The sequence below is a fragment of the Hibiscus syriacus genome, unplaced genomic scaffold (assembly GCF_006381635.1).
Source record: "Hibiscus syriacus cultivar Baekdansim isolate YM2019G1 unplaced genomic scaffold, ASM638163v2 tig00111128_pilon, whole genome shotgun sequence".
NCBI lineage: Eukaryota > Viridiplantae > Streptophyta > Magnoliopsida > Malvales > Malvaceae > Hibiscus > Hibiscus syriacus.
Window position 1 is genome coordinate 289,206 of NW_024062989.1, and position 15,663 is coordinate 304,868.

The 15,663-nt window shown below is 38.2% G+C and overlaps 1 pseudogene; it reads left to right on the plus strand.

Annotated features, from left to right (window-relative positions):
• The first annotated feature begins 1,603 nt into the window (after positions 1-1,603).
• On the plus strand, positions 1,604-2,726 carry LOC120154364 (annotated as a pseudogene).
• Positions 2,727-15,663: the final 12,937 nt, after the last annotated feature.

Sequence of the window (15,663 nt, forward strand, 5' to 3'; positions counted from 1 at the left end):
ATATAACAAAAATAAATAAGAAAATAATTAATAAAAAATTGAAATTTAATAGATAAATTGAGGTTAACAGGGGTTAAATTAAAAAAAAGGAAAATCAAGTGGCCAAATTAAAATGGAATCGGGTTTTAAAAATTGAATTAGGGGGCTAAATTAAACACGATGAGCAGCACAGAATCCGACCACCCTAGTGCCGCCTTGTCGGCCGCCGTTCATCGACGGCGATATATATATATTTTTTATTTTCGAAAAGCTCTTCTTCTCCCTTTTTACGAAATCAAAACGTTTTTGAAAAATAGGTCTCCGGGGGTTGTAGATCTAAGTTTAAAGGTTTCGGAAAATAAAATCTTTTACCCCATGTTCATCGGCGTTCGAGTTTCAGATCGGAAAGAGAAAAAAACAAGTATGCAAGGAACCAAAGGCAAAAATACGGTAAAAGCACTACCTTTATTTCCTTCTCAAATTGTTTACAAATGCTTCGAAGTTACTCGCTTTCTTGCTTGTATTTTCCTGATATTGGTGCGTAATAATTGTGTAAAATCCGTGTGTGATTTTTGCCTCTCGTAGTCTCCTCTCCCTTTTTTTCCTAAAACAGTGGGTATATCCCTAATTTATACTCCTATGACTTGCTATTTTAAGCCTTAGTTGTAGAGTCCTAATCAAAATAAAACTTGTTTACATGCTTGTTGGTTGGACTCCACATGTTCACGATGGTGGTTTGTTGCCGAGAAACGCGGAGGAGAAGCGTGAATGGTGAAGACTCGTGAGGCGTTGGGTGTAGTGTTGGATCTGGGCCACTTGTATCTGGGCCATCTGTTGTTGTTTTTATTTTATAGAATGGCAATAAGACCAGCGCTGTTGTATGGATCAGAATGTTGGGCAACCAAGAAGGATCACGTAAGGAGGATTGAGGCCGCGAAATGAATGCTTCGATGGACATGTGGTAAGACTCTGAGGGATATGACGACAAACTCTGCTATTAGGATGTCCTTGGGGTGGTGTCTGTTTCCGAAAAATTGAGGGAGGGAAGACTACGGTGGTTTGGGCATGTCCTTAGGCGACTACCGTCGGATGCGGTAAGGAGGTAGAGTCATTACAGTCGACGGTGCCAGAAGGAAAGGACGACCAAGCGAAGTGGGAAGACTGCTTAGATCTGATTTGAGGGATTTAGCCCTTACCGAAGACATGACCTCTGATAGGTGTATTTCATTTTTAATTCCAAAATGCGTGGTGGGTTCATTTAAGCCAATTTAATGGGAAATTCAGTTTGATTATGATAGTAATAAATAATCAAATAAATTGTTAGCGAAACCTAGTAATGGAAAGCAGGTGATAATTACAATCCATCGAAAGAGAGAATCAAAATATTTTATAGATTTTACTTTAGAAGCAAAATTTTGTACAATCTCTAATTTAACTGACTAACACAAACAATTTTACACCATTGATAGCTTTTTGTTGCAAAATGCGTGTAGCTGCCGTTCTCATAACAGCTTTTTGTTTTCTCTCACACACTTTGATCTCATTCATTCAGACTAAACAGAAAGCAACTTGGATTGTTTCCTTCCTTGTTTGTCAAATACAAGCTACCAAGCCTTTTGTTTCGATGGAGTTGATGAAATCAGACACTATTATTCAATACAGACAACCTCAACTTGTGCAGGAAGAGATGGAGAAAAAGGAGGAGGTCGTTTTCATATTTTGGCTGTCGATGATAGCGTTATCGACAGGAAGTTATTGGAGAAGCTCCTCAAAGCTTTTTCATGTCAAGGTGAAATCATAAATTACCATATAATAACTGTTTTTTTTTAAAGCTAGCTAGCTGTGTATGTAAATAATTGCAGTGACGTGCTTGGAATCTGGGGAAGAAGCTTTGGAATATCTAGGTTTGCTTCACAACTCAACAGCAGCTGCTTCATCTCCCCAACTTAATCATGACAGACTTTTCTAGGCCAGGAACGAGCGGCTATGATTTACTCGAACGCATCAAGGTCAACCTAATCCCACCAACTTATAAGACTATAATTTCTAAATTTATTCTCCATTTTTAACAATCGGAAGGTTTCTTACACGGGTAGGATTTGAAACCAGTGTTCCCTTGACAAATCATTAATTTTTAAGATGAAAATATAACTTGGAATTTACTTACAATTGCAGGGATCATCATGGAAGGATGTATCAGTCAGGGGCGGACCCAGGGGGTTGCCAGGAGTAACACGGGTAATCCCTCAAATTGTGAGGAACATTGATCAATGTTATTATTTTAGTATTTTTATATATATTTTTTGTGATTTTTAGGTAGAATTCCTATATTTCAGTTAAATTCTTATAGAAAAAAATTTATACAACAAAATTGTCTACTTAGTGTTAATTTTTTCTAATTTTTTTAATTAATACAAGTGTCACCTTTTAATATTGTGCAACCCCTAAAAAAATTTATAATAATTTTTTTGTGCAACCCCTGAATTTTTGTCCTGAGTCCGCCCTTGGTACTAGTGGTGGTGATGTCGTCAGAGAATATACCTTCAAGAATTAGCATGTAAGTTGTTCATTTTGAAGAGAGAGTTGATAAAGAAAGGGAATAGATTGAAATAGTGAAGAAAATGAAAGCGTGAATGCAGGTGCCTAGGAGGAGGAGGAGAGAATTCATGTTAAAGCCTCTTCAATTATCAGACCTACACAAAATTCAAGCTCACCTTCTCAAATCCCTTCCTCCTTAGTTCAACCATCTATATCTTCCGACTTTAGTGAAGAAAGACCATAAATGAAACCTCTAGCAGTAGTGAAGAAAGACCATAAATGAAGCCTCTAGCAGTAGTGAAGAAAGACATGATTATCTCTTATCATCACAACAAAAATAAGTTAACCACCAATTCATTCCATATTCTAAGTTCCACAGCGATGGATGAACAAAAATGCATGCAATTCTAAGCGTCTATTATGTCCTCCGCATGATAAAATCAAGTAGGACAAAAACGAAAGAACAATACCAACAAAATGATCAAGTTGGCACAGGTTAATGGCCGGGACTAATACTTGTGATTGAATGATTTGTATCATCTATAATCGTATTATATATATAGTCTACAAGTAATTTATATCTATAATCCACTTATGATACCAACAACAATAATAATATAAAAGTATGACGAGTGATCAAAACCATTATTTACAGTTTTCATTTAAACCATAAATGATATGATCTCGATTATATGTTTCGAGTCATATATGTGAATGTCCGATCGTGATTCTAGTAAAAAACCCCGTAATGATAGCTTGAACTCTGAAATTACATAAATATAAACATAAGAAGGAAATGATATGAAATAATAATTGAAATGATGGAATGAAAAGAATGAGGAAGTTGTTTGAAGGTGATGGAAGAGTGATGGTTGTTGTGGTTTGATGATAATGAAAATAGATGGTGAAGTATGAATGGCGTTGTCGTGGCAAAATGGGTTGTTGTGGCAAAGTGTGTAAGGATAAAGCGGATTGTGACCCGTTAGCTATTTGGAGCTAAGAACCAACAATATAAAAAATTGGAATCGAAATGGTAGGGTATGGAACGTGACCCACTACTATATATGAGCTAGGAACCAACGCTATAACAAAAGGAATGGATGAAGACTAGACTATCTTGAAGCCGATAAAGTTCTACAAGAGAACAGAATGAAAGCAATCTCTCAAGATTTTTATATTCAAATGTGTCCATACAAATGATCCCAAAGGTATCTATTTATAGTATTTCTAAGAAGCATATGAAAGACTCAAAAGATGAAACATTCTCATCAATTTAGCAATAAATGCACTTGAATGCTTGTCTTCTTATCTTCAAAGTTGGATAATATTCTAGATCATTTTGGGATGAATCTAGACAATTTGAAGCTGAATTTGGCCTTAATTTCGTCCAAGGGTGGAAGACTCTTGCTATTCCATGCTGAAAATTGTCTTGATAAGTGAATTAAATCACCCTTCATTGCATGCTCCCTTGAAGAATATGAACAACCCTTGAAACTTAGATGATAACAATCAGCTTTGAATGCCTTTAATAGGTGAATTAAGAGTCCTTCAATGGCTTGTCACTTGGCTGAAGTTGAAAAGACTCTCCCTTGGCTCAAACTCATCCAATCATCCATGCATAAAATTCCCGAACAAAATTCCAGCCTGCACTGTCTTCAATAAATCGATCATATCTCAAGCTCCCGATATCGGATTAAGGTGATTCAAAAGGCGTTGGAAAGCTAAGAGATAGAAGAATAATGTACAATTTATTTCTAGAACCAAACATCTTTATCGCATCCAGAATTGGAAGACATTCTGACTGACATTCTTGCATATGATGAACCATTTAACTTCTTCATGCACCTAGACACAAGGTGAACTTTATTCAATATTTAATTGAAACATGCATGAACAATTAAGAGTTAATATAATAAAAGAACTAATTTGATTTAAATGCAATGCATGCTTGAATGAACCACACTTATTAAATGCAATGAATGTTATGCAAACTTTAAATCTCATGCAAATCATGCATAAGCAAAGTAAAGTATTCCTCCCTTATTATTCCTTTTTCATCACGTTCCAACGTGATGTAAACATACTCTCCATAGCTGCTTGAAATTCCTTAGCCCTTGTGATGGGGCCACTTGTGTACTTCTCTGGGTCTTTGCTATTGGCTATCATATCAGTCCCTCCCTCTTTAAAGCGATTTGTCCCCAAATCATCACCTATCATAAGGAGACAAGTCGCAACATTGAAGGTTGCTGACATTAAACTTACCTGGAAGATCTAATTGATAGGCGTTGTCATTGATCTTCTTGACTATTTGGAATAGTCCATCTCCCCGAGGCAGTAATTTGGACTTTAGTTGTGCCGGAAACCTTTCTTTCCTCATGTGCAGCCACACCCAATCCCCTGGCTCAAAAGTAATTCGCTTACGACCCTTATTTTCTTGTTGCTCGTATGCTTAGTTCATTTTTCAATGTTCTCCTTACTTGTTGATGAAGCTTCTTAACAAAATCGCTTTGTTAAGTCCATCTTTATTCACAATTTGATCAGCAGGTAATGGTAACAAGTCTATCGGTGTTAATGGATTAAACCCATACAACCACTTCGAAAGGCGTACGCCCCGTAGTAGTGTGGATTGAACGGTTGTATGCAAACTCCGCATGTGGTAAACTCTCCTCCCATGTTCTCAAATTCTTCCGAATGATAGATCGAAGTAACATGGAAAGTACTCGATTCACCACTTCAGTTTGACCATCCGTTTGAGGGTGGTAAGTGGTAGAGAATAGTAACTTAGTACCAATCTTACTCCATAGGGCTCTCCAAAAGTGGCTTAAGAACTTCACATCCCGATCAGACACAATAGTTCTTGGTATACCATGTAGCCTTAAAATTTCCCTGAAAAACAAAGTAGCAATATGTGAGGCATCATTAGTTTTGTCACAGGGAATGAAATGAGCCATTTTGGAAAATCTATCAACAACTACAAAGATGGAGTCTTTGTTGTTCTTTGTACGAGGAAGCCCTAGCACAAAATCCATTGAAATATCCATCCATGGTGCTTCCGGTATGGGTAGTGGTGTGTAAAGTCCATGTGGCATGACTTTAGATTTGGCCTTCTTGCAAGTAATGCAACGCTCACATAACCTTTCCACATCTCGTTTCATTTTGGGCCAATATAGATGTTCTTGAAGTATAGCCAAAGTCTTTGCTATCCCAAAAATGTCCCATTAATCCTCCTCCATGGGCTTCCTTAGTGAGCATTCTCGCATGGAACCTTGAGGACGCATAATCTCCCTTCCTTGAATAAAAACCATCATGCTTAAAGTATTTATCAATCGTCCCTTTCTCACAAGCTTTATAAATTTCCCCAAAATCAGAGTCAGAAAAATAAGTCTTTATAAAAGTAAAACCCAACACTTAGATTCCAAGTGTTTAAAAGAACACCTTCGTGACAATGCATCGGCAACTATATTCTCCTTACCTTTTTGTACTTGATAACATATGGAAAAGTTTCAAGAAACTCTACCCATTTGGCATGCCTTTTGTGATTTATGCTGCCCAAATATGTTTCACGCCTCATGATCGGTGAATGATGAACTCCTTAGGCCAAAGGTAGTGTTTCCATGTTTCCATTTCCCTCACAAGAGTATACATCTCTTTGTTGTAGGTAGGATAGTTAACCGTAGCTCCACTTAATTTCTCACTAAAATAGGCTATAGGACGTCCACCTTGAGACAAGACTGCTCCAATTCCTACACCTGATGCATCACATTCAATTTCAAAAGTTAATTAAAATCAGGTAGAGCAAGTAAAGGGGCATGTATTAAACTCTTTAATTCTATTAAAGGACTTTTGATCTTCCCCCCAAAGAATTTAGAATTCTTCTTATAACACTTGTTAGTGGGGCGGCTATGGTGTTGAAGTTTGGGACGAATCTCCGATAAAAACTTGCAAGTCCATGGAAGCTCCTAACTTGAGAAATGCTTGTTGGTCGTGGCCACTCTTCAATGGCTTTAACCTTCTCTTTTTCAACCACTAAACCTTCAGAACTCACAAAGAAACCTAGGAAAACAACCCTGTCAATACAAAACGTACATTTTTGTAAATTAGCAAACAGTTTTTCCTTCCTCAAAACAAGTAAAACTGACCTCAAATGTTGAACATGTTCTTCCATGGTTTTACTATATATTAGAATGTCATCAAAATAAACCACACAAAACTTACCCAAGAATGGCCTAAGAACATGATTCATTAACCTCATAAATGTGCTTGGTGCATTAGTTAAGCCAAAAGGCATAACCAACCACTCATAAAGACCTTGCTTCGTTTTGAATGCTGTTTTCCACTCATCACCTTCCCGCATTCGTATTTGGTGGTAACCACTCTTAAGATCAATCTTGAAAAAGATGTTAGAACCGCTAAGCTCATCTAACATGTCATCTAAGCGAGGAATAGGGTGTAATACTTTACTGTAATTTTGTTTACCGCTCGACAATCCACACACATGCGCCAAGTTCCATCCTTCTTTGGCACAAGTAGAACCGGCACGGCACATGGGCTAAGGCTTTCCCTCACGTAGCCTTTTTCCATCAACTCAGATACTTGCCTTTGCAATTACTTAGTTTCTTCGGGGTTGCTTCGGTATGCTGGTCAGTTTGGAATGACGGCACCAGGAACAAAGTCTATTTGATGTTCTATGCCACGAATAGGTGGCAACCCACTTGGTATTTCTTCCGGAAATAGGTCATCAAACTCCTACAATAAAGACACAGAAGCAGGCAATTTGATCAAGGTTAGTGTTAAAAAAATTTCCTTGTACATGAGCACAAGTGCTTCCTTTGTCGTCATTAAACACTTTTTCAACTCTCTCTCTTTAGAAAGAATGATAATTCCTTCCCTCATTTTGATCACACTCTTTGCTTTTACCTCCATTTGGTCTCTCTCTCTTTGGCTTTTTCAAATTTTCCTCTCATTGAATTTGGTCTTCATATATTTGTTTTGGTGAAAGTGGAGCTAAAGTGATCTTTCTTGCCTCATGGGTGAATGTATACCGGTTGGTATAACCGTCATGGATCACTCTCCTATCAAATTGCCAAGGCCTTCCAAGTAGTAAATGGCTTGCGTGCATTGGTACAACATCACATAACACCTTGTCTTTGTACTTCCCTATGGAGAAAGCAATTCGAACTTGCTTGGTCACCTTGAGTTATCCTCCATCGTTGAGCCATTGCAGTTTATAAGGTTGTGGATGCTTTGTTGTTGCCAAGCCAAGTGTATCTCCATTAAGGTACTAGCAACATTAGTGCAACTACCTCCATCAATAATAACAAAGCATACCTTTCTCCAACGTGGCAGCGAGTATGGAAGATATTTTCACGTTGTTCATCTCCTCCATTGGATTGCACGTTTAGACTCCTTTTGACAACAAGGACCTCTCCTTCCACATCATGGCCACCTTCATCTCTTTGTGATAATCTTCAACACTTCGGTTACCTTGTGAAAGGTTTTGAAGACGGTTGAATAACTCCCGATGGTAGTGGGTTTGAATGAATCGCCTTCGCATCACTGCTTTCATTTCATCCCATGTAGTGATAGGATGTTCTCCATTGCGTCTCCTACTTGATGTCAATTGATCCCACCATATTAGTGCATAATCCATAAACTCAAGGGCAGCGAGTTTTACCTTCTTGAGTTCGGAATAATCATGGCACCCGAAGATGTGCTCTACCTTCTTTTCCCATGCTAAGTAAGCCTCGGATCCGTCTTGCCTTGGAATGGTGGAATGAAAATCTTGATATTAACAAGATTATCATCCATTAATAGACGAAACCTTTGGGGCCTTATACCTCGATTTCCCATTCTTTGTTGTGATGCACGATCTTCTTCTGGTCTTTCCACTTCTTCATTTCCTCCTTGATTGACATCTTCTTGCTTTCGAAATCCTTGAGTACTCTCTTCTTCAATACAATCAATACGTTCATGGAGAGGTTCCAACTCTTCCCTCAAAATCCTAGTCAATTCACGCACCATGGCTTGCATTTGTATGTTTGGTTCAACGGTACCTGTAACTTGAGAATTATCTCCCGAATGATTAGACATAATTAGTAATAAAACAATAACCTCACACAAAAAAAAACCTCACCAAACACTCCAAGAAAAGTCACTCCCACTCGTGTTTCACTCGGGATGGCTTTTACCCTTAATGATCACTCTTGCCTTTTACCACTCGTGCTTTGATTTCAAGTCCTTTTGGGAACTTTCAAGGCTTACAAGGTCTAGTGGACTTCGGCTGAAACAATTATGGTTTGGTAGTAACGATAGTGAAAAGAAATTGGCTACAAGGAAAAGAGATGGTAAGCAAAGGTAACAAAAATTGAACAATTGAATATAAAGATGAAGTAAATATGTTTTTTTTCTTTAAAGATGAAAAGAATTACTCCCTCCCTCTTTAAACTTTTTTTTGACTTTTTTTTGATTTTGTACTGACTCGGAAGAGAGAAAAATGATACGCTTACTGAATCGACTAGCTCTGATACCAAATGATATGATCTCGATTATATGTTTCGAGTCATATATGTTAATGTTCGATCGTGATTCTAGTAAAAACCCCCGTAATGATAGCTTGAACTCTGAAATTACATATGTTGAAATTATTAAAATGGTTTTCAAGTTTGGTAACCAACTTTGAAAAAATGGTTTTCAAAGTTTGGTAAATGTTTCTTTGAAAATGGTTTTCAAAGTTTGGTAAATGTTTCTTTGAAAAATAGTTTTTCAAAGTTTGGTAGATGTTTGTTGAAAAATGATAATGAGATATCACAATTAATCCCTAGGCTTTAGGGTATTTGCCAGATTAAGTCCCTTAAGTTTCAACTATAAATACCCTAGCTCATTTAGCTTCAAAACCATCCCAAAATATTTCTTTCTCCCAATACTAGAGAGTTTTCTTGTGAGTAGTGAGTGTTTTGTAAACACCTGTAAATTTTCTCTCTTAGTAAAAGATCTGCAGCAGTCCGGAGACGTAAGCACAATTGGCTGAACTCCGTTATCAATTTCGGGTATTATTTTTCTGCTTTTATTTCGTATTCTCACGAATCTGGTTATAGGGAAATTACTTGTACTTGGTTTATTTCCCAACAACTGATATCAGAGCTTTTGGGTTGTGAATTTTGTCAATTTTTTGCGAGGTTACTATTCGGGTTACTATTCATGTGAATAGTGAATTTCGTGAATAGTGAAATTCGGTCGGCGATACGAGTTTGTCGACGGAGGTGTTCTAATACACGGCGGTTCGCAAAAATTGTCAGAAACGATCAAAATGAAGCCAGATTCGAGTGGGAGCGATGGCTGTAGATGAAGGGAATGTGAAAATTGAAAAGTTCGATGGTGCGGACTTTGGATTTTGGAAGATGCAAATTGAAGATTTTCTATACCAGAAAAATCTATATCAACCCCTCTCAGGAAAACAACCAGAGGGCATGAAGAATGAAGACTGGGCTCTTCTCGACAGACAAGCCCTCGGAGTTATCCGACTGACGTTATCCCGCAATGTTGCTTTCAACATAGCAAAGGAAAAGACCACGGTGGGTCTTATGACGGCTCTCTCCAGTATGTATGAGAAGCCATCGGCCTCAAACAAAGTTCATTTGATGGGGCGATTATTCAATCTGCGGATGACGGAAGGGGCATCGGTGGCACAACACCTAAATGAACTCAACACAATCACAACCCAGTTGAGTTCAGTGGAAATTGAATTTGATGATGAAGTTCGAGCTTTAATTCTCTTATCATCTTTACCAGACAGTTGGAGTGCTACTGTTACAGCAGTCAGCAGTTCGTCGTGAAACAACAAATTAAAATTCGACGGAGAGAATCGGATGAAGCATCAACCTCCTCAACCTTGCACACGGAGTCCAGAGGGAGAACTTCAAAAAGAAATTCAAATCGTGGCAGATCAAAATCCAGAAGGGGAAAATCAAGAACATGAAATAAAGATTTTACCTGTTATAATTGCGGCAAGAAGGGCCACTTCAAAAGAGATTGCCGAGCACCGAAGAAAAATACCGGCGCACAGGAATCTGCCAACATGACGGAGGAGACAGGTGATGCCATGATTTTAAGCGTCAATAATCCGATTGAATCATGGATTTTGGATTCAGGGGCATCTTTCCACTCCACGCCATGCCAAGAAATCATGGAGAATTATGTCAGTGGTGATTTTGGGAAGGTTCATCTTACTGATGATGAAACCTTGAAGATCGTCGAAAAAGGAGACATCCGACTAAAGCTGCCAAACCAGACCACCTGGAAGCTGACAGGAGTGAGACATATTCCTGGTCTCAAAAGAAATTTGATTTCTGTAGGACAGCTTGATGGAGAATGATACAGTACAACCTTTTCAGGTTGTGAATGGAAGATTACCAAAGGAGCACTCGTCATTGCTCGTGGTAAGAAGACTGGTACTCTCTATGTAACCTCAAATTTAGAGAATATCATTGCAGTAGCATATGCTAATGGAAAATCAAACCTATGGCACCAAAGGCTTGGCCATATGAGCGAGAAAGGGATGAAGACACTTTTGTCAAAGGGGAAGTTGCCGGATCTAAAGAATGTAGACGTCGGACTATGCGAGGATTGTATCTTTGGCAAATAAAAGAAAGTCAGCTTTGCAAAGATTGGTAAGACACCCAAGGCTGAAAAGTTAGAGTTAGTTCATACTGATGTATGGGGACCATCTCCATTCCATCTCTTGCAGGCTCATTATATTATGTCACCTTCATCGATGATTCTAAGGAAGGTGTGGGTTATTTTCTGAAGAAAAAATCAGAAGTCTTGATACTTCAGAAAATGGAAGGCCATGGTGGAAAATGAGAATGGTATGAAAGTCAAGCGGTTGAGGTCTGACAATGGAGGAGAGTACAGAAATAGGAGATTCAGAGATTTTTGTGCAAACAATGGGATCAAGATGGAGACAACAGTTCCCATGACACCGCAGCAGAATGGCGTAACAGAGCGCATGAACAGAACTCTAAATGAACGTGCCAGAAGCATGAGGATACATGCCGGATTGCCCAAATTTCTATGGGCTGAAGCTATTAACACTGCAGCTTACCTGATCAACCGTGGGCCCTCAGTTCCTTTGGATGGCAGAATACCAGAGGAAGTTTGGAGCAAGAAAGAAATAAACCTTTCACATTTAAGAGTGTTTGGTTGTATTTCTTATGTACACATAGACTCTGCTGAAAGAAGTAAACTTGATGCTAAGTCCAACAAATGTACCTTTGTTGGTTACGGCGGTGATGAGTTCGGTTACCGGTTTTGGGACTATGAAAATCGGAAGATCATTAGAAGCAGCGATGTCATTTTCAATGAGAATGTGATGTACAAAGACATGTCAACTGTAGAATCAAGCAGCTCCAATACCAAAGCTGAAACAAAGGAATTTGCTGAGTTTGAGAAGATTTTTGGAAATGATGTTCAGATCAGTCCTGAAGCAGTTCAAGAAGAACCAGGCACACCGGAACTAAGACGCTCCTCCAGAATTCCTAAACCAACCCAACGGTATTCTCCTTCTTTTCACTATTTGTTGCTGACTGACAATGGTGAACCAGAGTGCTATGATGAAGCAATGCAAGTGGAGGATTCAGTCAAGTGGGAGTCTTCCATGAAAGATGAGATGGACTCGCTTTTGTCAAATCAGACGTGGGAATTAACTGAATTACCACTAGGCAAGAAAGCACTTCACAACAAGTGGATTTACAGGATCAAAGAAGAGCACGATGGGAGCAAACGCTACAAAGCGAGATTGGTTGTCAAAGGTTTTCAGCAAAAAGAAGGTATTGACTACAATGAAATTTTCTCTCCAGTCGTGAAACTGTCTACAATCAGACTGGTGTTGAAAATTGTATGCAGAATTTACATTGAGCAGTTAGATGTAAAGACAGCTTTCCTTCATTGTGATTTGGAGGAAGAAATCTATATGAGGCAGCCAGAAGGCTTCATAGAGGCAGACAAGAAAAACCTGGTATGCAGGTTGAAGAAGAGCTTGTATGGTTTAAAACAAGCTCCTAGACAGTGGTACAAGAAGTTCGATAGTTTCATGAGTAGCAGTGGTTTTACCAGATGCCAAGCAGATCATTGTTGCTACATCAAGAGGTTCGACAATAGCTTCATTATTTTATTGTTGTACGTTGATGACATGCTCGTTGCAGGCTCAGACATGCAAGAGATTATAAACTTGAAGCAAAAATTGTCAAAGCAGTTTGCTATGAAGGATCTGGGCGCTGCAAAGCAGATTCTTGGGATGCGGATCAAGAGAGACATAAAGTCGGGACTTTGTATCACAGGCTGAGTACATCAACAAAGTACTCTCCAGGTTCAACATGCAAGATGCTAAACCAGTAAGTACACCTTTAGGTGTTCATTTCAGACTCTCCAAAGAACAGTCACCAAAGACGAAGGAAGAACGTGCACACATGGTGAAGGTGCCGTATGCCTCAGCAATTGGAAGTCTGATGTATGCCATGGTTTGTACCAGACCAGATATTGCTCAAGCAGTGGGAGTTGTTAGCAGGCACATGAATAATCTGGGCAAGGTACACTGGGAAGCAGTCAAATGGATCCTCAGATATCTGCGGGGTACCACAAACAAAACACTTTGTTTCAAAGGTGGAGATACGATACTGACAGGCTATGTAGATGCTGACTTAGCCGGAAATGTTGACATCAGAAGGAGCACTACAGGGTATGTCTATACTCTAGGAGGAACCGCAGTGAGTTGGGTTTCTCAACTACAGAAGATAGTTGCTCTCTCCACAACTGAAGCAGAATATGTCACTGTTACGGAAGCCAGCAAGGAGATGGTTTGGCTCCAAAGTTTCTTGGAAGAGTTAGGCAAGAAACAAGAGAACAATGTCTTGTATTGCGACAGTCAAAGTGCTATACATCTAGCAAAGAATCCATCTTTTCATTCCAGGACAAAGCACATACAATTGCGATATCATTTTATCCGGTCTCTTCTAGAAGATGGGATTTTGAAACTTGAAAAGATCAGTGGAGCTCAAAATCCGGCAGACATGTTGACAAAGACGGTGACTACAGACAAACTAAAGTTGTGTTCAACTTCAGTTGGCATGCTAGAGTAACAAGACTAGAAAAGCTGTTGCATTGATCGAGGTGTGAAGACATATTAAAATCAGTCTTCAAGTGGGAGATTGTTGAAATTATTAAAATGGTTTTCAAGTTTGGTAACCAACTTTGAAAAAATGGTTTTCAAAGTTTGGTAAATGTTTCTTTGAAAATTGTTTTCAAAGTTTGGTAAATGTTTCTTTGAAAAATAGTTTTTCAAAGTTTGGTAGATGTTTGTTGAAAAATGATAATGAGATAATCACAATTAATCCCTAGGCTTTAGGGTATTTACAAGATTAAGTCCTTAAGTTTCAACTATAAATACCCTAGCTCATTTAGCTTCAAAACCATCCCAAAAACCATTTCTTTCTCCCAATACTAGAGAGTTTTCTTGTGAGTAGTGAGTGTTTTGTAAACACCTGTAAATTTTCTTCTTAGTAAAAGATCTGCAGCAGTCCGGAGACGTAAGCACAATTGGCTGAACTCCGTTATCAATTTCGGGTATTATTTTCCGCTTTTATTTCGTATTCTCACGAATCTGGTTATAGGGAAATTACTTGTACTTGGTTTATTTCCCAACAACATAAATATAAACATAAGAAGGAAATGATATGAAATAATAATTGAAATGATGGAATAAAAAGAATGAGGAAGTTGTTTGAAGGTGATGGAAGAGTGATGGTTGTTGTGGTTTGATGATAATGAAAATAGATGGTGAAGTATGAATGGCGTTGTCGTGGCAAATGGTGTTGTTGTGGCAAAGTGTGTAAGGATAAAGCGGATTGTGACCCGTTAGCTATTTGGAGCTAAGAACCAACAATATAAAAAAATTGGAATCGAAATGGTAGGGTATGGAACGTGACCCACTAGCTATATATGAGCTAGGAACCAACGCTATAACAAAAGGAAATGGATGAAGACTACAAGACTATCTTGAAGCCGATAAAGTTCTACAAGAGAACAAGAATGAAAGCAACCTCTCAAAGATGTTTTTATATATTCAAATGTGTCCCTACAAATGATCCCAAAGGTATCTATTTATAGTATTTCTAAGAAGCATATGAAAAGACTCAAAAGATGAAAACATTCTCATCAATTTAGCAATAAAATGCACTTGAATGCTTTGTCTTCTTATCTTCAAAGTTGGATGAATATTCTAGATCATTTTGGGGATGAATCTAGACAATTTGAAGCTGAATTTGGCCTTAATTTCGTCCAAGGGGTGGAAGACTCTTGCTATTCCATGCTAAAAATTGTCTTGATAAGTGAATTAAATCACCCTTCACTGCATGCTCCCTTGAAGAATATGAACAGCCCTTGAACTTAGATGATAACAATCAGCTTTGAATGCCTTTAATAGGTAAATTAAGAGTCCTTCAATGGCTTGTCACTTGGCTGAAGTTGAAAAGACTCTCCCTTGGCTCAAACTCATCCAAATCATCCATGCATAAAATTCCCGTAACAAAATTCCAGCATGCACTGTCTTCAATAAATCGATCATATCTCAAGCTCCCGATATCGGATTAAAGTGATTCAAAAGGCGTTGGAAAGCTAAGAGATAGAGGAATAATGTCCAATTGATTTCTAGAACCAAACACATCTTTATCGCATCCAGAATTGGAAGACATTCTGACTGACATTTCTTGCATATGATGAAATCATTTAACTTCTCTCATGCACCTAGACACAAAGGTGAACTTTATTCAATATTTAATTGAAAACATGCATGAAACAATTAAGAGTTTATATAATAAAAGAACTAATTTGATGAATTAACTAGATGATTTAAATGCAATCCATGCTTGAATGAACAACACACTTATTAAATGCAATGAATGTTATGCAAACTTTAAATTCTCATGCAAATTCATGCATAAGCAAAGTAAAGTATTCCTCCCTTATTATTCCTTTTTCATCACGTTCCAAACGTGATGTAAACATACTCTCCATAGCTGCTTGAAATTCCTTAGCCCTTGCTCGTGTGATGGGGCCACTTGGGTACTTCTCCGGGTCTTTGCTATTGGCTATCAT